The 22,557-nt window shown below is 38.9% G+C and overlaps 1 long non-coding RNA gene across 3 annotated transcripts in view; it reads left to right on the plus strand.

The window, feature by feature from the left end:
* Positions 1–22,557, plus strand: part of LOC132392657 (uncharacterized) — a 76,169-nt gene that overhangs the window by 13,500 nt on the left and 40,112 nt on the right. For all 3 annotated transcript variants that reach the window (XR_009511605.1, XR_009511607.1, XR_009511606.1), the window contains exons 3-6: positions 8,476–8,531; positions 8,882–9,008; positions 10,568–10,653; positions 13,360–13,397. This is a non-coding gene — a long non-coding RNA (uncharacterized LOC132392657). The remainder of the gene's footprint in view (positions 1–8,475; positions 8,532–8,881; positions 9,009–10,567; positions 10,654–13,359; positions 13,398–22,557) is intronic.

A 22,557-nucleotide genomic window follows, 5' to 3' on the forward strand; every position in this document is an offset into this window, starting at 1 on the left:
TCCACTTACATGTTGCCCTTACTAAAAGTAGAAGGGGCAAGTGTCGGGTGGGGGAGAGCTATTCTCATATAATTGAGCTGGTTTGGGTAGTTTTAGTTGTGAAGCTTCAGCTCCCAAGGACTCTTCATCTCATGTTCTCGATATCTATTGCTTATTTATTAATTATTATTATTCCTTTCTTTTGGTATTTGCACAATTTGCATGCATTCTGTGATCCTTTGTTACTCTGTCTTTTCCATCTTTTAAGGTGCATTAACAGATCTTCGATGTGAGCATCTAATTGCAAGGCATTTGCAGCTTCTTTGCCATGGAAGTTTATACTTGGAACTTTCTGGCAATCTCGTTAGCTCGAAGATCAGGATCCTTTTGTTGGTATTTTCCCTGAGCTGTTCCATTTGCTCCATCTTGCGCAGGGTACTGACTACTTGTGTGAGGAAATTCATTGCCCAATGGAAGTTCTAAACAAACTGTCTTCCTGTTGTATGTGAAATGCTAGGCATCATGCTTCATCTGTTAGGATAGGAGCTATATTTTTGGCTTTTTATTTACTTTACTCAATATGGAATACCTTATTCAATGATCTAAAGAGCACTTAAAATCAAAGGACGTATTCAGTGTACAACCTGAGATTAATCTTCCCACAGACAGCCACGAATCAAAGAAACACCATGGAATCCATCACGGTTAAAGATCTCCCCCCCACAGGTACTCCAACTAATAGGAGATGATATTGTAACTACCCAATCGTCAAAGACTATCATTTTCCTGTTTATTCTCCATTGTGCATTTACCTGCAAATGCCCACTATTCGACCAGTGTGTTCTCCCTCCCTACCAGAAGATACTTCCAGTTAACAAAATAGTTTAAACAGTTCATTGATTTTCAGAGGTACACGTTTAAATCCAAACAACATTCGCAAAACACATTTAAAACTCAAGAGGATTTCTGTTCTATCTTAAACACTTTGAAATTGCAAACAACTTCTAAAACATAAAGCATTTCTAAATCACAGGTACAAGTCCTGTAAACTAAAAAATCATACAAACAATGCAGCTGAATGAATCATTCATCGCAGAAGTCAAAGGCAGAGGAATGGATTCTAGTTCACCTTGTGTGTTTTTCATGGTCTTGACATTTCTTTTTATTTAGTTATTTATTTGTTTATTAAATTTTAGAAATTACAAAGAATAAATGTAATAGTAGATAGTAAGAAAGATAATATTAACCCTCCCCCCTCCCCTTAACCCTCCCCCCCCCTTAACCCTTATCTAAAGAAAAAAGAAGAAAGAAGAGAAAGATTGCCTGGATATTGGAGGATCCCCACATGCTCCATGGAGTTCAAAATAATTTTGATATTTATTTTTTACTTTCCCCAATTACTATAATTTTATCTTCAAAGGACCTATGTATTTAATCCTATCTTTTGTAAGTATGGGAGCCAAATTTTCAAAAATATATCATATTCATTTCTTAAATTATACGTAATTTTTTCAAGTGGAATACAACTATGTATTTCATTATTCCAATGATCCATAGTTAAATATAAATCAGATTTCCAACTAACTGCGGTAACTTTTTTGGCTACTGCCAATGCAATTTTTATGATTTTTTTCTGATACTTGTTCAATTTAAGTTTCGGTATTGTCCCTTCAATGTCTCCTAATAAAAATAATAGTGAACTATGTGGGAGTTGTACTCCAGTAATTTGTTCCAATAAAAGTCTTAAATTTATCCAAAATGGTTGAATTTTAAAACAGGACCAAGTAGAATGTAAAAAGGTACCAATTTCTTGATTACATCAAAAACATTGGTCAGACATATTTGAATTTAATCTATTTATTTTCTGTGGTGTTATATATAATTGATGTAAAAAATTATATTGTATTAATCTAAGTCAAACATTTATTGTATTTCTCATACTATCAAAACATAATCTTGACCAGTTTTTCCCATCAATTTTAACATTCAAATCAGATTCCCATTTTTGTCTTGATTTATGAATTCCTAATTTAATTATTTGTTTTTGAATCAAATTATACATACAAGATGTAAATTTTTTAATTCCTTTATGATATCTTTTTCCAATTGATCTATTTCTGCTGCATATTCCTTTTTAATTTTAGATGTATAACTTATAATCTGACCCCTTAAATATGCTTTCATCGCTTCCCATAATACAATTTTATCCTCAACTGAATGTAGATTTGTATCCAAAAAAATTGAATTTGTTTTTTCATAAAATCACAAAAATCTTGACATTTTAATAGAGTTGAATTAAATCTCCATCTATATATCGATTCCTCCTTATCCATCATTATCATTGTCATTATCAAGGGGGAATGATCTGACAATATTCTTGCTTTATATTCCACACGTTTCACTCTATCTTGAATATTTTTTGATAATAAAAAAAATCAATCCTTGAGTAAGTTTTATGTCTGTTTGAATAAAATGAGTAATCTCTTTCTCTTGGATTAATTTTTCTCCATATATCAATCAGATTTAAATCTTTCATTAATGATAAAGTTAGTTTTGTTACTTTTGATTTTATAGCACCTTTAGTTGATCTATCCAGAACTGGATCTAAACAAAAATTAAAATCTCCACCTATTAATATTTTATCATGTGCATCAGCCAAGTTCAATAAAACTTCTTGTATAAATTTTGCATCATTTTCATTTGCTGCATAAATGTTCATAAAAGTCCATAATTCTGAAAAAAATTGACAATGTATAATCACATATCTCCCCCCAGAATCAATTATTACATTTTGTATTTTAATTGGTAAAGATTTATTAACCAGAATTGCAACTCCTCTCGATTTTGAATTAAATGAAACTGCAATGACATTTCCAACCCAATCTCTCTTTAATTTCTTATGTTCTGTTTCTGTTAAATGTGTTTCTTGTAAAAAAAGCTATATCTCCTTTCATTTTCTTAATATATGTTAAAACTCTTTTTCTTTTCACAGGTCCATTAATTCCATTAACATTAAAACTTAAAAAATTAAGTAAATTAATCATTCATAGTACCTTGGGAATTCTTTAAAATTCTCCATGTTGCTATGAGTCTCTCCCCAATCATCCAGGCAAAGAAGAAGAAAAATAGAAAAAAGATAACTAATATATAAGAAAAAAAACAAAATACCCCCCCATTAATGTTGCGACTAAAAGGAACACAACATTACCCCCCCCCCATTTTACAGGTCATGGCAATCGCCAAGATTGTACACGTGAAACTCGCAGCCATCGATCAGGAGATCCCCCAGCTTCCCCGCAAAAAAAAAGAAAAATATATTAATAAAGAAAAGAAAAAAAAAAATAATTAATGTCTCTACTCACAATTAATACTCCTCGACCGTTTTTTTTCTCATAAATGTCCATCAGGTCCAACCTTGTTTCAGTCTTCATCATTAGTCCATTTCATTTCTATAATTCTTTAGTCATCTTCATGGACATCAGGTAATTCTTGTACAAATTCCTCCGCTTTCCAGTAGTCAACGAAGATTCCTCTTTCTCCATTATCTAGGAAAATTATCAATTTTGCTGGGTAGCTCAATAAAAATTTATAGCCCTTTTCCCATAAAGATTTTTTCACTGGATTAAATTTCTTCTGCCTCTTCAACAGATCGTAGCTTATGTCTGGATAAAAAAAACTCTTTTCCCATCTACTATCAATGGCCCATTTCTCTTTTTAGCACCTTGAGTAGCTGCCTTCAGGATCATTTCTTTATCTTGGTACCTTAAACATTTTTTCAAAATTGATCTCGGATTTTGATCTTTTTGAGGTCATGTTCTTAAAGCTCTGTGTGCTCTTTCAATTTCAATTACTTGACTTCCTTCTTTCATTTCCAAAATTTTCGGAATCCATTCTTGAAAGAATTTTATTGGATTTTCTCCCTCTGTACCTTCCATAAGACCAACAATTTTAATATTATTTCATTTACTAGAGTTCTCAAGCGCATCCATTTTTTCCATCATCCGTTTTCTTTCTGTTGTCCAGGCATGATTATCGTATTCTATCTTATCTATTCTTTCTGTGTTTTCTTCTATTTTTACTTCCATCTCTTTAACTTTATTATCCATCTTCTTTTGTTCTTCCACCACATTATCAAGTGTATTCTGTATGCTTCTTATATCTGTTCTTATAGCTTTAAATTCATTCGCCATATCTGTTCTTATAACTTTTAATTCATTCATTATATATATCAGGATATCTTTTATGTCTCCTTTAATCCCTTCCTTCTTTTCTTCTTCTTTTTCTTCTGGATTTCCCAAAGAGTCTGTTTCAACTTCCGACTCACTTTCAATTTCACTTCCAACCGTAGTTGAAGCTTGTAGTTGTTAACATCTGTTAATGCATACTTTCACGCATGCGTTGTTCTTGCCGTTTCTTCTTAGCGACCGCTGACATTGCTGCAACTTCTTTTCCCGCAACATCAGAAATGCCATGCACTTCGTCGGGAGAAGATCCAACTTGAGTCCGAGGCTTCGCCAAGACAGCTAGGCCTTTTTCCCTGCCGATTTGCACAGTCTTCGAAGTAGTAGCTTTCTTCTGTTTCAGTTTAGGAGCCATATCAAAAGATAATCCTGAGTTGCTTATAAATAGTTTCTAATAGATATTTGTTAACTCTTCTTCATTTAAACCCTATTTCATTACTTTTTGCGAGGGAGCTGGAATCCCAACGACTCGACCCTACGTCATCACGTGACGTCCCCCATCTTGACGTTTCTTACCCCATTCCTAATAAGCCTGAACTGCTCTCTACATAAATACTGCGTATTTGCTAGTTGGGTGATTTCACTAACATATGACATTTCTTCAGATACCCTTTTACGCAAAAGGAGACATAGATCCCAGATCCCTATAATCAATGCTGTAAAGCTAATTCATCTGAGTACATAAACCTTCCAGCATTAATAGATCAGTTATTGGTGAGCAAGATGACATGGTCTGCAAACTTTTTTGAACTACTTAACTTAATCTGCTTGTCTGCTTTGAAACAAGCCATCTTAAGTAACCCATTGTCTTATACTGCACCTCTTGAGCAGCTAGCCTTTTGGTATGAGCCAGCAGGTGCAAGGCTCTACACAGAGCGAGTTTGCAAAGCTGCTCTATTGACAATATTTGCTTTAACTTCAAACTGATTTCTGCTTGCCGTTTACATCTTAATAAACTGAAGACTGACTCCCGTTTATGACCAGAAGATTACTTACTCTAATTTTTCTCATTTTATATCTACCTCAGAAATTGTTTGTGACCAACACAAAAACACACAAGGAACTGTAGAGAATTACGGACACAGCTCAACACATCACTGAAACCTCCATGGACTCTGTCTCTGCTTCTTACTGCATTGGTACAGCAGCCAGCATAACAAAGACCCCAGCCACCCAAACATTCTCTCTTCTGTCCCTTTCCATCGGGCAGAGGATACAACGGCTGAAAGTACATACTGTACCACAAATCTCAAAGACAGTTTTTACCCTGCTGTTATAAGACTCTTGAATGGTCCCCAAGCAGATAGCAATGATTCTTAACATCACAATCTGTCAGAAGTGAATCACATATAACATGTGCCACTTTCAAACAATGTTATTGCCGAAATCTAATGAAATAGAAATTTTAATTCAAAAAGGAAATATCAAAAAATTTATATCTTGCATGTATAATTTGATTCAAAGACAGGTAATTAAGCAAGGAGTCCATAAGTCAAGACAAAAATGGGAAAGGGATTTGAATATTAAAATTGAAGAAACAAATTGGTCAAGACTATGTCTTGACAGTATGACAAATACAATAAATGTTCGGTTAAGATTAGTGCAGTATAATTTTCTACATCAATTATATATTACACCACAAAAAATAAAAAAATTTAATCCAAATTTATCGGATCAGTGTTTCCGATGTAACCAGGAAACTGGTACTTTTTTACATTCGACATGGTCTTGCTCTAAAATTCAACCTTTTTGGACAAATTTAAGACTTTTACTGGAGCAAATTACAGGAACACAATTTCCTCATAATCCAATATTATTTTTACTAGGTGATATTGAAGGGATAAAACCGAAACTCAAACTAAATAAGTATCAGAAAGAATTTATAAAAATTGCACTGGCAGTAGCCAAAAAAGCTATTGCAGTTACTTGGAAATCGGATACACATTTAAGTATAGATTCTTGGAAGAAAGAAATCTATGGTTGTATTCCATTAGAAAAAATTACTTATAATTTAAGAGATAAATATGAAACATTTTTGAAAATTTGGAGCCCTTATTTACAAAAGACAGGATTAAATATATAGATGCTTTGAAGATGAAACAATTGGTTATTAGGGGAAAGAAATAAATATACATATTAAAATTATTACGAATTCCATGGAGCATGTGGAGATCTTCCAACCACCAGGCATTCATTCATTCTTTCTTTCTTTCCTTCTTTCTTCTTTTTTTTTCTATGGGGCAGTTAGGGGGGAGGGGTTAAGGGGAGGGGGTATGGGTTATATACATTGTTTTTTCATACTTTGTAATCATTTAAAAATGCAATAAAAAATGATTTAAAAAAAAACATGTGCCACTTTGCCCAAAATGCCGTTTTGCCATATGCCAAGGCTGGCAGTTCCTCTATGAGTTGCTCCTGCTCATCTTCACTTCCTTGCTGTCCTCCGTACAGTAGCCCCGATATGGGGTAGAACAACGGGTGATAGAAAAGGCATGTAAAAAGGGCAATGTTACGATAGATAGGATTCCAATTTACAGGTAGATTGGAAAAATCTGGTTTTTGCTGGAAACTAGGAGATGGAATTTGTAGAATGCTTATGAGATGGCTTTTTATAGAGTATCTCATGGTTGAGAGGAAAGGCAATTCAGGATTGGGTGCTATGTAATGAACTAAATTTAATTAAGGAGTTAAAGGTAAAGGAAGCAGTCAGAGACAGTGATCATAATATGATAGAATTATAATAGAATTTATCGTGCAGTTTGAGTCTGAGAAGCCAAAGACAGATGTATCAGTATTACAGTGGAGTAAAAAGAATTGCAGAGGCAAAGTGAGGAGCTGGCCAAAGTTGATTGGAAAGGGACCTAAAAGGGATGACAACAGAACAGCAATAGCTGGAATTTCTGGGAGCAATTCAGAAGGCACAGGATAGATGCATCATAAAGATGAGGAAGTATTCTAAAGGGGGGATAACACCACGGTGGCTGACAAGGGAAGTCAATGATAGCATAAAAGCAAAAGATAGTACAAATAATGTAGCAAAAAATAATGGGAAGGTAAGGATTGGGAAGCTTTTAAAAATCAATAAAAGACAACTAAAAATCATAAAGTGAGAATAGATGAAGCATAAAGGTAATCAAGCCAATAAGATAAAAGGATACCAAAAGTTTTTTTTGGATAACGTAAAAGAGAGGTGTTACTACAGAAGCAGTAATTATTTTTTCTATTGACATACCACACAGAATAGGCCTTCCCAGCCCTTTGAGCCGCATTGCCCAGCAACCCCTGATTTAATCCTAGCCTAATCACTGGACAACTTAGAATGATCTATTAACCTACCAACCGGTACACATTTGGACTGTGAGAGGAAAGTGGAGCACCTGGAGGAAATCCACATGGTCACGGGGAGTATGTGCAAATTCCACACCGTCAGTGACGGGAATTGAACAGTGGTTGCCTGTACTGTAAAGCATTGTGAAAAACCACTATGCTTCCGTGCTGCTGGAGTTTAGAAGAATGAGGAGGATCTCATTGAAACCTGTCAAATAATGAAAGGCCTAGATAGAGTGGATGCGGAGAGGATATTTCCTATAGTGGGGGTGTCTTGAACCAGACGGCACAGCTTCAGTATAGAGGGAAGTCGGTTTAAAACAGCGACCAGGAGGAATTTCTTTAGCCAGAGGTTGGTGAATCTGGGGAATTCATGGCCACAGACAATTGTGGAGGCCAGGTCATTGGGTATATTTAAAGTGGAGTTTGATAGGTTCTTGATTAGTCGGGGCATCAAAGGTTACTGAAAGCAGGAGAATGAGGTTGAGAAGGTTTTAATAAATTCAGCCTTGATGGAACCGCGGAGGAGACTCAGTGGACTGAATGGCTAATTTTGCTCGTATGTCTCCTGATTTTGTGGTCTTATGGACGTTAATACTGAGAAATGACAGGTAATGTATTTTGGGAAATTCAGTAAAGTAGGACATATACAGTAAATGGTAGTGCACTAAGCAATGTTGCCGAACAGAGAGACCGAGGAATCAAAGTTCATAGTTCCTTGAAAACAACAGAGTTGAATAGGTTGGTGAAGAAGACATATAGCAGACTTACCTTCCAAATTTGGGACATAATGTCACAACTTTACAAAACACTGATTAGGCTGCACTTGGAAAATTACCTGCAATTCTGGTAACCACGCCATAGGAAGGATGAGATTGTGCTGACAAGAGTGCACAGAAGATTCACCAGGATTTTATCTTGATTGCAGGTCTTTAGTCATGGGGAGTGATTGGATTGGCTGGCCTTGGACCCTGCAGCAAAGAGGTGAGGGTTTGCCTGAATGAGCAAAGTAAAATTATGAGAGCTATAGATAGTGTAGATCGTAAGAATTTTTTTCTTGAGGTAGGTGTTTCAAAAATATGAGGGAATGGTTTTAAGGTGAAAGATGGGAATTTTAAAGGGATTTGTAGGGATTTTTTTTTAAAACAGAGAATATTGATGTGCAGAAATGGCAGAGGAGATGGGTAGAATCGGACAGAGTCACTACATTTAAGAGTCATAGGGACGAGCATATGAATATGCAAGGATTGGAGGGACATGAACCTAATGCAGGAAAATGGGAATAATATAGTCAGATTGACAAAAAGCTGATATTAACATTTTATTTTATTTAGCAATACTACATGGAGTAGGCCCTTCCGGCCCTTTGAGCCAATCACTGACAACCCGGATTAAACCTAACCCAATCACAAGACAAGTTACAATGGCCAATTAACCTGTGAGAAGAAGTCTGAGGACCTGGTAAGATGACTTCATGTGCTGATGTTAGGGCTATTGGATTTTTAACACTCACAGACAATAACCAACAAACACCACCACCACATCCTCTTCCCCATCCCCTCAACCCTTTTCCCATCTAGCTAGGACACAGTGCGCAATCCTGCCCTGGTGTGACTTCTCCAGTTTGTACTGGTTATGCTTCACCCACTCTGATTCTAATATTCCAGTAATCCTCCCACGCTTGTCCTGACACCTCCTGGTTCCATCCACACACTGCAGCTGCAGGTTACCACCATCCCCATTTAGTTCAACAGTCCTCCACCCCTCCCTTCTTCTCTAACAGCTCTCATTCTCAACTCCTTTAATTGAGTCAATTTTAAAGCTTTTTTTTGTGTTTTCCAGTATTTATTTTTTTCAAATGTTTCCTTAAATAGTTTTAAAAGCAAGAACAGCTGAACAGTTTTCAAATATTGATGAATGAGACAATGTTAAAACAATTTATGATGCAGGACTTGCCTTTACATAAGTGGAGAGGCTGTGCCAATTGCTGGGCTTTGTCAGTCAGTGAAGAGCTGTCCTACTAAGAAAGTTCACGTTGGGTAGGCATCAGAAGATTGGTTGTGATTGCGAGAAGACTCACTGCTTTGTAGCAATATTTAGATGACATTTGATAAAGGTCTAAAAGAACAAATAAAATGTAGAACAACAACACATACAAAATGCTGGTGGAACACAGCAGGCCAGGCAGCATCTATAAGGAGAAGCACTGTCGACGTTTCGGGCTGAGACCCTTCATCAGGACTTAAAATGTGGGATGACGAAAAGAAATGTATTTATTTTAAGAAGCTAACAAAAATGATACAAAATTTAGTAAACCCTTCAATATATGGTTGGTAACAGTGAAAGGTGACTGTGAAAGTAGCTGTATTGCTCATTGTGACTACATTGGTTTCCCTATTTACTGGTTACCATAAAACACAAACACCTTCTATTCTACCTGAACCTCAAGAATTCAGCTAACTAGAAAACTGTCAGATTCATTTTTTTTGGAGAAGATGGAATTTTTGGTAAGTGTTTAGAGTTCAACCCAGCTAAGTGTGAGGTGGTTCATTTTGGTAGGTCAAATATGAAGTCAGAATATAGCATTTATGGCAAGACACTTGGCAGTGTGGAGGATCAGAGGGATCTTGGGGTTGTTATGAAATCCCGTAACTGGGTCACTTACCAGCAAAGATAGAGAGGTCCGTTGAAGTCTGATGGTACTATTTTTGAAAGTATTTATTGATAAAGGGCACAAAAATAAGATTAATGCAACCATACAGATAATATACGTCCTCAATACTAAATCTAAAGCGTGGGTATACTAATAACCAATAAGAAATAGCTCTATCGTTGTCTAGGGGATAACGTATTGTCCGATGGAAAGATAAAAGTCACTGTTAGTTCATTCAAGCTGCAGCGTTTTTGTGTTTAACAGCGAGGCGGTTTAAACTTGCCCAGGTCTTTTATGATGCCAATCCGATGAGTCAGGGGAGTGGGTTTCCCCGTTGTTTGCTAAAAGCCGTTTTCCGTTGTTCCAGCCACCAATTCCAGCAACAAAACTGAACGCACTTGGCCTCCTTCAGATGACTTCCTGCTGTTACGTGGTCGCTTAACGTTTCTTCTGGTGAGTCTGAGGGACTGTTCCTACAAACCCTCTTTTATCCTGACTCGCAGGGTCATAGATGTCAATCAGGTTGGGGGTGTGCACTCTCTCCCTCAACCAGCCCACTTTGCCTGAGGGCGTTCACCTAGCATAGTATCTCAATCCACAGATTGGTCTCCAAGAGACAATGGCCATGTCCCGTAGCTTTACATCGCCGGGGAAACAAGACAGTCTGCACGTCTCTTCTCCCATTTCCTGGGCCCCTTGACCCAACCCAACAGTGATCTTGCGATTCTCACAAAGGGGGGGCTACGGATGTAACAGGGTCCAAGTCCATAGGACACTCAAAGCTGCTACGCAGGTTGACTCTGTAGTTAAGAAGGCATACGGTGCATTGGCCTTCATCAATTGTGGGATTGAATTTAAGAGCTGAGAGGTAATGTTGCAGTTATATAGTACTCTACTGAGACCCCACTTGGAGTACTACACTCAGTTCTGGTTGCCTCACTACAGGAAGGACATGGAAATCATAGAAAGGGTGAAGAGGAGATTTACAAGGATGTTTCCTGGATTGGGGAGCATGCCTTATGAGAATAGGTTGAGCGAACTCAGCCTTTTCTTCTTGGAATGACAGAGGATGAGAGTTGACCTGATAGAGGTGTACAAGATAATGAGAAGCATTGATTGTGTGGATAGTCAGTGGCTTTTTCCCAGGGCTGAAATGGCCAGCAAGAGTGGGCATAGTTTTAAGGTGCTTGGAAGTAGGTACAGAGGAGATGTCAGGGGTAAGTTTTTTTATGCAGAGAGTGGTGAGTGCATGGAATGGGCTTCTGGCAGCAGTGGTGGAGGCAGAAATGATAGGGTCTTTTAAGAGATTCCTGAATGGATACATGGAACTTAGGAAAATAGAGGGCTGTGGGTAAGCCTAGGTAGTTCTAAGGTAAGGACATGTTTGGCACAGCTTTGTGGGCTGAAGGGTCTGTATTGTGCTGTAGGTTTTCTGTTTCTATGTGGACAAAGAAGCAACTAAACACAAAATATTCAGTTACTAATTGGTAGATTTCAGTTCATGTTTTTGAAGTTTTCTGGAAGCGCAGGGATAGTTGTTCCCGTTAAAACCATGTTCCAGTACTTTTATATTCACATAGCATGAAATGCATTTTCTTCATCTATCCCTGCTTCAGGCTATGATACCCTGATGCTTTAAGAAGACCACTATTAGCCTGGTACCCAAGTAAGACAAAATAACATGCCTTAAATACTACTGCCCAGATGCTCATAACATCTACCACAATGAAGTATTTTGAGAAACCGACCTTGACATTCATCAGCTCCAGCTTTCCAGTCAACCTCAACCTATTGCAATTTGTCTCCCTCTGAAGGAGGTCTACAGTAGATGGCTTCTCCCTGATGCTACACTCATTTCTGGAGCATCTAGACAGTAAAGGCACTGATATCAGACTATTGTTCATTGACTGCAGTTCAGCCTTCAACACTATTATTCCAAGTAAACTCATTTCCAAACTCTGGACCCTGAGAGTTGATGCCTCCCTCTGCAGCTGGATCTTTGACTTGACCTCAATCAGTAATGATGGGCAGCAACAGCTCCACAATATTTATTCTAAACACTGGTGCCTCACAAGGTTGCATCCTCAGCCTCCTGCACCACCCTCTGTAAGTCATGACTGCATGGCCATATTCTGCTCTAACTCCATCTACAGGTTTGCTGATGATACCCCTATACTGGGCCACATCTCAAATAATGAAGAGTCAGAGTACAGGAATGAGATAGAGAATTTAGTGTCAGTGTCATGACAATAGTCTTTCTCTCAATGTTCAACAAAACAAAAGAACTGGTCGTTGACCAGAGAAGGGAGCAATGCACATGCTCTTGTCTATATCAGCAGTGTTGAGGTTGGGAGGGTGGACAGCTTCATGTTCCTAGGTGTGAAGACCAACCACGTTGATGCCATCGCCAACACCTCATCGTCCTCAGGAGACTACAGAAATTTGGCAATTCCCTGTCGATTCTTACCCATTTTTATTGATGCGCCTTGGAAGCCTTCTATCTGGATCTCAGCTTGGTATGGCAGCTGCTCTACACATAACCGCAGGGAACTGCAGAGAGTTGTGGACACACCTCAGCACATTCACAGGAACCAGCCTCCCCTCCATGGACTCTGCCTATACAGTTTATCTTGCTGCCTCAGTAAAGCAGCCAGCGTAATCAAACGCCCCACCCATCCTGGGCATTCTCTCCTCTGCCCTCTCTAACTGGGCGGACGATACAAAAACGTGAAAGCACATACGACCTTGCTCAAGGACAGCTCCTGTCCCACAGCTATCAGACTCTTGAATAGACCTCTAATACAATAAGATGTACTCTTGGTCTCATAATATATCTTATGATCTTGCACTTTATTGTTTCCCTGCACTGCATTTTATTGGTAGCCTTTGTAGTTTATTCTGCATTGTTGTTTTACCTTATTCTAGCTCAATGCACTTTGTAATGATTTAATCTGGATAAGCAGTATGCAAGACATGCTTTTGAATGTATCATGCTATATCTGATAATAATATACAAATACCAATACTAATACATATGAAACATTGATTTAATTCTACACATCATAATTGTGCTACCTTCCTACCAGCGAAAGAGGAAAACTCCAAAAGTTAATGACCGTGCATATTAACCTGACATTTTTCACCCATTCTCTTTTCCAGCGTAGTTCAATCGACAGAACCTTATATATCAATATAATGTAAGTATCACAAACTGGTAGGTCTGCCATAAGTAACTGGCATTTGTTTTAAATGTGTGAATGATGTCAATGGTAGCTCAGGCTGCAATTCAAATAACTAATTCATTTAAATTTTTATGATTGTATATACTTCGTGTTGACCTTTTTTTAACAAATTCTTCTGTTTGCACGTATAATTCAAGTTGCTTGTTTAGACCCACATTGAAAGTATTGAACTATGTTGAAATGAAGGCTGAATTGTGTTTCTTTGCTGTTGTCCAATTAGTCTCTAATTAACAAAATTTATAAAATTCTCCTGACTTTCCAAGAGTTCTCTGACAGGAAATCAATATGGATTTTACTAGCAGTGATGAAGGAATTCAAATAAAGCCCTGAACTGAAAATCAATGTTAAAAGAAATTTTATTATCCAAGTACATACATGTCATTTTCTTGCAGACATTCAAACTAAATACAATAGAATCAATGAAAAACAACACACACCAAAGATGGACAAAAACCAGTGTGCAAAAGACAACAAACTTCCAAATACAAAAATTAAAATGCAATAGTAAGTAAGCAAAAAATATTGAGAATGTCAGTTAGAGTGTTTAAAAGCAAGTTCATAGATTGTGTGATCAGTGTTGGGCTGTGAGAAGTTGAGTGAAGTTATCCCCTCTATTGTAGTTCAAGAACCTGATGGTTGAGGGGTAAAAACTGTTCCTGAACTTGGTGGTGTGGGTCCTGAGCATCCTCTTTCTCCTTCCCGATGGCAGCAGTAAGAAAAGAGTATGGCCTTATATGGTAGGAGTCCTTGATAATGGACGCTGCTTTACTGTAAACTCTTTTCCTCCTTTCAGACCTAAATGCAAATTAAATGCCCTCCACAGGTGACCTGTGAGCTCCAGGAGACTGAATTCTTTTCTGAATTTGCTAGGTTTTCCTGTGACAGAATGGGGTTCCCCGGGTGCTACACAAATGAAAAATATGCTGCTTAATTGCTTAATTGGCTTCTGGTTTAAGATAGAGATGCTGAAGTTGAATGACAGCTTTCTGGTGGTTAATAAGGGAAGAAACACAACTAAATACTTCATGGATAAAACTTCTTTTGTGGTAAGTTGTGGTAAACTATCATTGCAAACAATGAAGAGGTGAATGAAGGTGAGGCCGACTCGAGGGTTGAGCAGTGCTGGTGCGATGCAAAGTCGAAGCGTGGCTTGTTTGAGGAGGAGGTTGAGGCATGGTTGAGATGGTGTCAGAGTCAGAGATGGAGTTGGAGCCAGTGAATCGGTGAGGAGTCAATGCTGAGGAGTTTCAGAGCCTGTCCACCTAAACTGGGAGTGAAGTTGAATCAATCTGAGCACTGATTTGGAAAGGTCGAGAACAGTTTCAGGCTGGGCAATGGGGTACAGGCTCAGAGCAAGGCCTGGGTCCTAATGAGGGGGAGGACCCAGTGCTTGGACAATTTTTAACACTGCACCAGGTAGACTGAAAAGGCAGGATATAGAACTGGTGGCAAGGGACAGGCCAATTCCATAAGACCATAAAACATAAGGGCAGAATTGGCCATCTGACCCATTGAGTCTACTCTGCCATCCAATCATGGCTGATCCTTTTTTATCTATCTCCTCAGCCCCAGTTCCCGGTCTTCTCCCTGTAACCTTTGATGCCACGTCCTATCAAGAACCTGTCAATCTCTGCCTTAAATATTCCCAACAACTTGGCCTCCTCTGCTACATGTGGCAACAAATTCCACAAATTCACCACCTTTTGGCTACAGAAATTTCTCCTCATCTCTGTTTTGAAAGGATGCCCCTCCATCCTGAGGCTGTGCCTCCTGAGACTCCCCCACCATGGGAAAGATCTTTCCACATCTACTCTGTCTAGGCCTTTCAACCTTTGAAAGGTTTCAATTAGATCCCCCCTCATCCTCCTGAAATCCAGCGGGAGTACAGACCCAGAGCCGTCAAACGTTCCTCGTATGATAACCTTTTTATTCCCAGAATCACCCTTGTGAACCTCCTCTGGCCCTTCTCCAATGCCAACACATCTTTTCTAAGATAAGGGGCCCAAAACTGTTCACAATACTCAAGGTGAGGCCTCACCAGTGCCAAATAAAGCCACAGAATCACATCCTTGCTCTTGTATTCTAGACCTCTTGAAATGAATGCTAACATGGCATTTACCTTCCTCAGCACCGGCTCAACTTGCAAGTTAACCGTCAGGGTGTTCTACACAAGGAGTCCCAAGTCCCTTTGCATCTCAGATTTCTGGATTTTCTTCCCAGTTAGGAAATAGTCTGCACATTTATTTCTACCACTAAAGTGCACGACCATGCATTTTCTTATACTGCATTTCATTTGTCACTTTCTTGTCCACTCTCCTAATCTGTCTAAGACCTTCTGCATCCTACCCATTTCCTCAACACTACCTGCCCCTCCACCAATCTTCATATCACCTGCAGACTTGGCAACAAAACCATCTATTCCATCATCTAAATCATTTTTACACAGCGTAAAAAGAAGTGGTCCCAAAACTGACCCCTATGGAACACCACTAGTCACTGGCAGCCAAACAGAAAAGGATCCTTTTATTCCCACTGGCTGCCTCCTACCAATCAGCCAATGCTCTAACTATGTCAGTAACTCTCCTGTAATACCATGGGCTCTTAACTTGGTAAGCAACCTCATGTGTGGCACCTCGACAAAGGTCTTCTGAAAGTCCAAATATACAACATCCATTGCATTGCCTTTATCTTTCATACTTGTAATCTCCTCAAAGAATTCCAACAGATTCGTCAGGCAGGGTTTTCCCTGAAGGAAACCATGTTTCCTTTGTACAATCTTGTCCTGTGTTACCAAGTACTCCATTACCTCATCCCTAACAACTGACTCTAACATCTTCCCAACCACTGAGGTCAGGCTAATCAGTCTAAAATGTCCTTTCTGTTGCCTTCCTCCTTTCTTAAAGAGTGGAGTGACGCTTACAATTCTCTAGTCCTTTGGCACCATGTCAGAGTTCAATAATTTTTTTTAAAGATCTTTTCTAATGCCACTGCAATCTCTAACGCTACCCCTTTCAGAACCTAAGGATGTAGTTCCTCTGGTCTTGGTGATTTATGTACTTTTAGGTCTTTCAGCTTTTTGAGCACTTTCCCCTCTTGTAATTGTAACTGTACCCACTTCTCTCCCTTCACACGCTACAACATCAGGCATACTGCTAGTGTCCTCCACAGTGACGACTGTGGCAAAATACTCATTTAGTTCATCAGATCTTACTATCCACTTTGATATTATTTGTTAGCTTGCCTTCATATTTCATCTTTTACCTTCTAATGATTTATTTAGTTGCTCTCTGTAGGTTTTTAAAAACTTCCTAATTCTCTGTCTTTCCACTAATTTTTGCTTTGTTGATTGCCCTGTCTTTTGTTTTTACAATAACTTTGATTTCCATTATCAGCCACAGTTTTGCTATTTTACCATTTGAGTACTTATTCATTTTTGGAATACACGTGTATTGCACCTTACTCATTTTTTCCAGAAATCACACACCATTGCCGCTCTGCTGACATTCCTGCCAGCAGCTCCTTCCAGCTCCTCTCTCATACCACTGTAATTTCCCCATACTCCACTGAAATACTGCTACATCATACTTTGCTTTCCGCCTATGAAATTTCAAGTTGAACTTGATCATGTTGTAATCACTGATTCCGAAGGGTTCTTTTACCTTAAGCTCCCTAAATTGCCTCCAATTCATTACATAACACCTAAATCAGTTTTGCTGACCCCTTTGTAGGCTCAACAACAAACTGCTCTAAAAAGCTCTCTCTTAAGCATTCAACAAACTCACTCTCTTGATATCCATTACCAATTTGATTTTCCCAATCAACCTGCATGTTGAAATCTGCCATGACTACCATAACATTGCCCTTTTGACTCGCCTTTTCTATTTCCTGTTGTAATCTGTGGTCCACCCCCCAGCCACTGTTGGGAGGCCTGTATACAACTGCCATCAACATCCTTTTACCTTCCAGGTTTTTAACTCAACCCACAGGGATTCAACATCTTCCAATCCTATGTCACATCTTTCTACTGATTTGATGTATTCAGCTCCCAAATACAACCATCCTTCAGCCACGATTTAGTGATGGCCTTTCTATCATACCTGGCAATCTGTAATAGTGCAACAAGATCATCCACCTTATTCCTTATACTATGCACATTTAGGTATAACACCTTGAGTACTGTATTTCTATCCTTTCTGATTCTGCATCCTCAATATTCTGATACTCAGCCTGTTTGCTGCAACCAAGTCCCATCCATCACCCGCCTGCCCTTCCTGACAGTCTGACTGCACACTAGCTTCACTTTTTTACCATCTGTCCTATCCCGAGTCCCTTCACTCCAGTTCCCACCCCCCTGCCAAATTAGTTTAAATCGTCTCCAACAGCTGTAACAAACCTGCCCCCTCAGGTTCAGGTGCAATCTATCACCTTGGAACAGGTCATACCTCCCTCGGAAGAGATCCAAATGATCCAAGAACCCGAGGCCCTGCCCCTGCACCAGCTTCTCAGCCACACATTTATCTGCCACATCATCCTGTTTCTGCCCTCAATGGCGCATGGCACAGGCAGCAATCCAGGAATTACTACCCTGGAAGTCCTGCTTCTCAGCTTTCTACCTAGCCTTCTAAATTCTCTTTTCAGGACCTCATTGCTTTTCTTTCCTATGTCATTCCTCAATGTTTACTTCTCTCTCCATAGCGTTCAGTCTACGAGACTGTTCCGGCTGCTACAGCCTTCTTGTCTGCGAGTTTCATGGCGACTTGACCCGCTGAGTGATGAATTGAGACTGATGCTATAGGCTTACTCCAGCTGCTCCAGGCTCTGACTCTACAGACTCAATTTGGTCTGGAATGTTGTTGCTTGCTTTTATTGTTTGCATGATTTGTGTTTTTTTCTCTTATCCTTGTGCATTGGGTATTGACCTTTTTAAATTGAGTTCTTTTGGGTTTCTTGCTCTGTAGTTGCCTGGAAGCAGATACATTCTTTAATAATAATTTACTTTGAATCCTATAAATTGTCCATAGTGCAGGTGGGCGGTAGGAAAATTGGTGGTTGAAGCGGTGGAGTGAGTCACTAGGCATTCCAGAGGAAATATAGTATTACTGTAGAGAGAGTGGTTAATGGTCAGTGCAGAGGGGATGACCTGAAGGGTTAGTTTCAATACAATAGTATGATTTCTATAGTTTCTGTTTTAAGGAAAATCGAGATATACAGATAAATCATTTCATGGGACAGATTGATACAATCATGAAGAAGTCACACCAGTAGCTATACTTCATTAAGATTTTGAGTAGACTTGGCACAGTATGTCATCAAAGAATTCAGCAAATTTCTACTGATGTCCCATGGAGAGCATTCTGACTGGCTGTGTACAATATAAATGTATTGATGAGCAGGATTTAAAAATGCTGTAATGGTTTGTCACATTATCAGCTCCATCATGGCTACTAGCCTCTCCGCCTTAAAGACATCTTCTAAAGGCAATGCCTCAAAAAGTCTGAATCCATCATTAAGGACCCTCACCATCTAAGACATGCCCTCATTACTACCATTGGGAGGAGGTACAGGATGCACACTTACCATTTTAAGAAGAGCTTCTTCCTGTCCACCATCAGATTTCTGCACAGTGTATGGACACTACCATTTTGTCACTCTTCTTTTGCACTAATTTTTAAAATATATTTATTGTTGTTGTGACTGGGATCAAAGTCACTGGAGATATAGAAGCTGGTGATATAGAAGTCTTTATTCATCACAACCAGGCATTCTTCCGGAGATCCTATTGGTAGAATCTTCCAAACTCAAAGTACATCACAAATTTATACCTTACGATCAATGGTCACAGTAGGTAATTCAATATAGTTTCAATATTACAATGACATTGGTTACTTCAATACTTTAGATTGAGAATGCTTCCTTCGAATTGCATACTGTATCTACTGTGGGAGACACCTCTGAACATTCAAATACACTTGCTGAGACAAATTAATTGTAAACCTCCCTAATCTTACAAAATGTTCACAATGTTACAGTGGTGCAAATTCCTTGAACTCATAGCTGCTGCAGGGCATTAACACAGTCCCATTGTTTTAACATTGCCTAATGCATATTCAATCTCCAGCCTGTGGGCCAGTCTGTGCTGTTAAATTCAATTAACTGCTTGTAACTTACAATAAGAAATGAAGACTGGAACATTCTAGGACATAAACATAGACCATTACAGCGTAAGAACGAGCTGTTCAATCCACTGTGCCAAATTAATAGTATTAGTAATCAAATGCCCAACTAATCAATTCTGCCTACACAATGTACCATTCCATTTCCTGCACATTCATGTGCCTACCTAGGAGGCTCTTGAATACCTCACACACGAGGAAATCTGCAGATGCTGGAAATTCAAGCAACGCACACAAAATGCTGATGGAACGCAGCAGGCCAGGCAGCATCCACAGGAAGAAGTACAGTCGACATTTCGGGCCGAGACCCTTCGTCAGGACTAACTGAAAGAAAAGATAGTAAGAGAATCGTCGACTGTACTTCTTATAGATGCTGCCTGGCCTGCTGCATTCCATCTTGAATACCTCTGTTGTATTTGCCTCCATTGCCACCCCTGGCAAGACATTCCAAGCAACAACCACTCTCTGTGTAAAAGACTTGCCATCCACACATCCTTTGAAATCACATCTCCTTTCACCTTAAATGCCCTCTTGTATTAATCATTTCAACCCTTGGAATAAGATATCGCCTGTCTAATTGTGTCACTCATAATATTTATAAACCTCTATCAGTTCTTCCTTCAGCTTCTGTTGCTCTAGAAAAAACTGTCAAAATTTGTCTAACCTCTCCTTAAAGCACATTCCTTCTCATTCAGGCAGTATCCTGATAAACCCCGTCTGCATCCTCTCCAAAACTTCGACATCCTTCTGATAATGTGGCAAACAGAACTGAACTTAATCCTCTAAATGTGGTCTAACCAGAACATTTGAGGCTGCAACATAATTTCTTTACTCTTGAACTTTATTCCTCAACTAATTAAGGCAAGTGTGCCACATGCCTTCTTTACCAGACTGACAACCTGTCCAGATGTTTTCAGTACCGTGAACTTGAATCCCAAAATCCCTCTGCTTAAGAACGCTGTTAAAGGTCTTTGTACTGCCTCTTGATAGTTGATCTCCCAAAGTGCACATCAACTATCAAGAATTAAACTCCAACTGCTATTTCTCTGCCCATACCTGCAAATGACCAATATTGCACTGTATCCTTTGCCAGTCCTCTACGTGATTTACAACAAAATCAATATTCATATCATCTGCAAACTTACTAACCCACAGATCAATATTTTCATCTATGATATATATCATAAGCAATAGAGGTCCTGGTATGGATTCCTGCAGAACACATCTCGTCATGGACCTTCAGCTAGAGTAAGTCCCATCTTCCTCTATAGGCAAGCCAGTTCTGAACGCTAACATCCAGTTCACGATGAATCTCACACATCTTACTCCACTTGATAAGCCTCCCTTGAGGGACCTTGTCAAATGCCTTACTATGGTCATGTAAATAACATACACAGCTCAACCCTTCATCTGTACCTTTACCACCACCTTGAAAACTCAGTAAGGCACAATGCCATGCGGTCTGACTCTAACTGGGCCATGGTTTTATAACTGCTCATAAAGTCTAAGCCTGTGTAGGATCTTCTCTACCATCGACGTGAGACTCACTGTTCTATAGTTTCTAGGGTTATCACTGTTTCCCTTTTTTGAATAATGTAGCATCAACTATTTGCCAGTCCCCTGAGACTTCTGTGGCTGGAGAGGACACAAAGGTATTGGTCAAGGCTCCAGCAGTCCCATTTCTTAACTTTTTCAATAACCTGACATATATCCAATCAGGCCCTGGAGAGCTTATCCATCTAAAATTTCTTATGAGGTCCAGCATCACACCTTCCCTGACACAAAGTGCCCAAACAAGCTCTTCTTCATAAATATTAATACAAAGTGCTCATTCAGGACCCTCCCTCACATCTTTGCCTCCAAGCGCATGTTCCCTCTTTTATTCTTGAGAGGTACTACCCCTGCTCTTGATGCATGTATAAAAATCCTTGGGATCCTCTTTAATCCTATTTGCCAAGGACTTTTTAATGGCCCTTCTGATTTTTATAAAAGCCTTCTTGGGTTCTTTTCTGGCTTCTTTATAATCCTCTAGGGCTCTGTTTGACCTTAGCTTTCTAAACAATACATACTGCGTGTTTCCTTTTTCTTCTTGACTAAATTCAACACCTCTCTTAGCACCCAAGGTTCCTTGACCTTGTCATCCTTGTCCTCCCTTCTTACTGGAACATGTCTGTCCAATACTCCATGCAGTTGGTCTTTACACAGCCTCTATCCTGTGGAGGAACCGGGTATCCTTGAAAATATCTTGATTTCCATGTTTGGCTGTGCTTTCAGGCAACAGATGTTGCTGTTAATCTTGCTCATTAACAACAGTCTTTTTATTATCAATCAAGCAGTACTAATGAATGCAAAGAGTAAGTATTACTAAAATGTGAATCTCCTCCTGCCAAAATGCATTAATTTGAGCTGATATTGTTTCTTTTTTTGGCAAATAACATGTTGATCTGAATCTGATCTCATGCCAAATCAGTCAACTTTACATAGGTGTCCTTGCTGCAAGCAATGTGTCAGTCACAAAGTAATATGGAATGATCTATTAAATAGCAAACTTTCACCTCATAATCAGAAAAAAACACAAATTAAACTTCATTGCTGTGGCAGCCAGTCTCCTTTGAATGAGGACACACTCTTAGAATGCACAATAATAGTAAATTTTGCATATAATTCAGTGGATTCTGGTTAATTTGGACACATTGGGACCAGTATATTTTGGCCCAATTAAGCAGCTGCCCTAACTAACAAAGTTTCATGGAAATAGTTTAAAAGTTATTTTAAAAAAGGGCAAACTATCATTTAACGCACTAATAAATTTCACGTCACATGTTTGTGAATAAACCTGATTCTGATTCAAATTATGCCTTTAAATAAAATACAAAACAAATTAGAACACTGTCAATACAGTACTATAAAACTGTGTATTAGTTCCTAATAGCCATCAATGG

Source organism: Hypanus sabinus, chromosome 4 (genome assembly GCF_030144855.1).
Source record: "Hypanus sabinus isolate sHypSab1 chromosome 4, sHypSab1.hap1, whole genome shotgun sequence".
Classification (NCBI taxonomy): domain Eukaryota; kingdom Metazoa; phylum Chordata; class Chondrichthyes; order Myliobatiformes; family Dasyatidae; genus Hypanus; species Hypanus sabinus.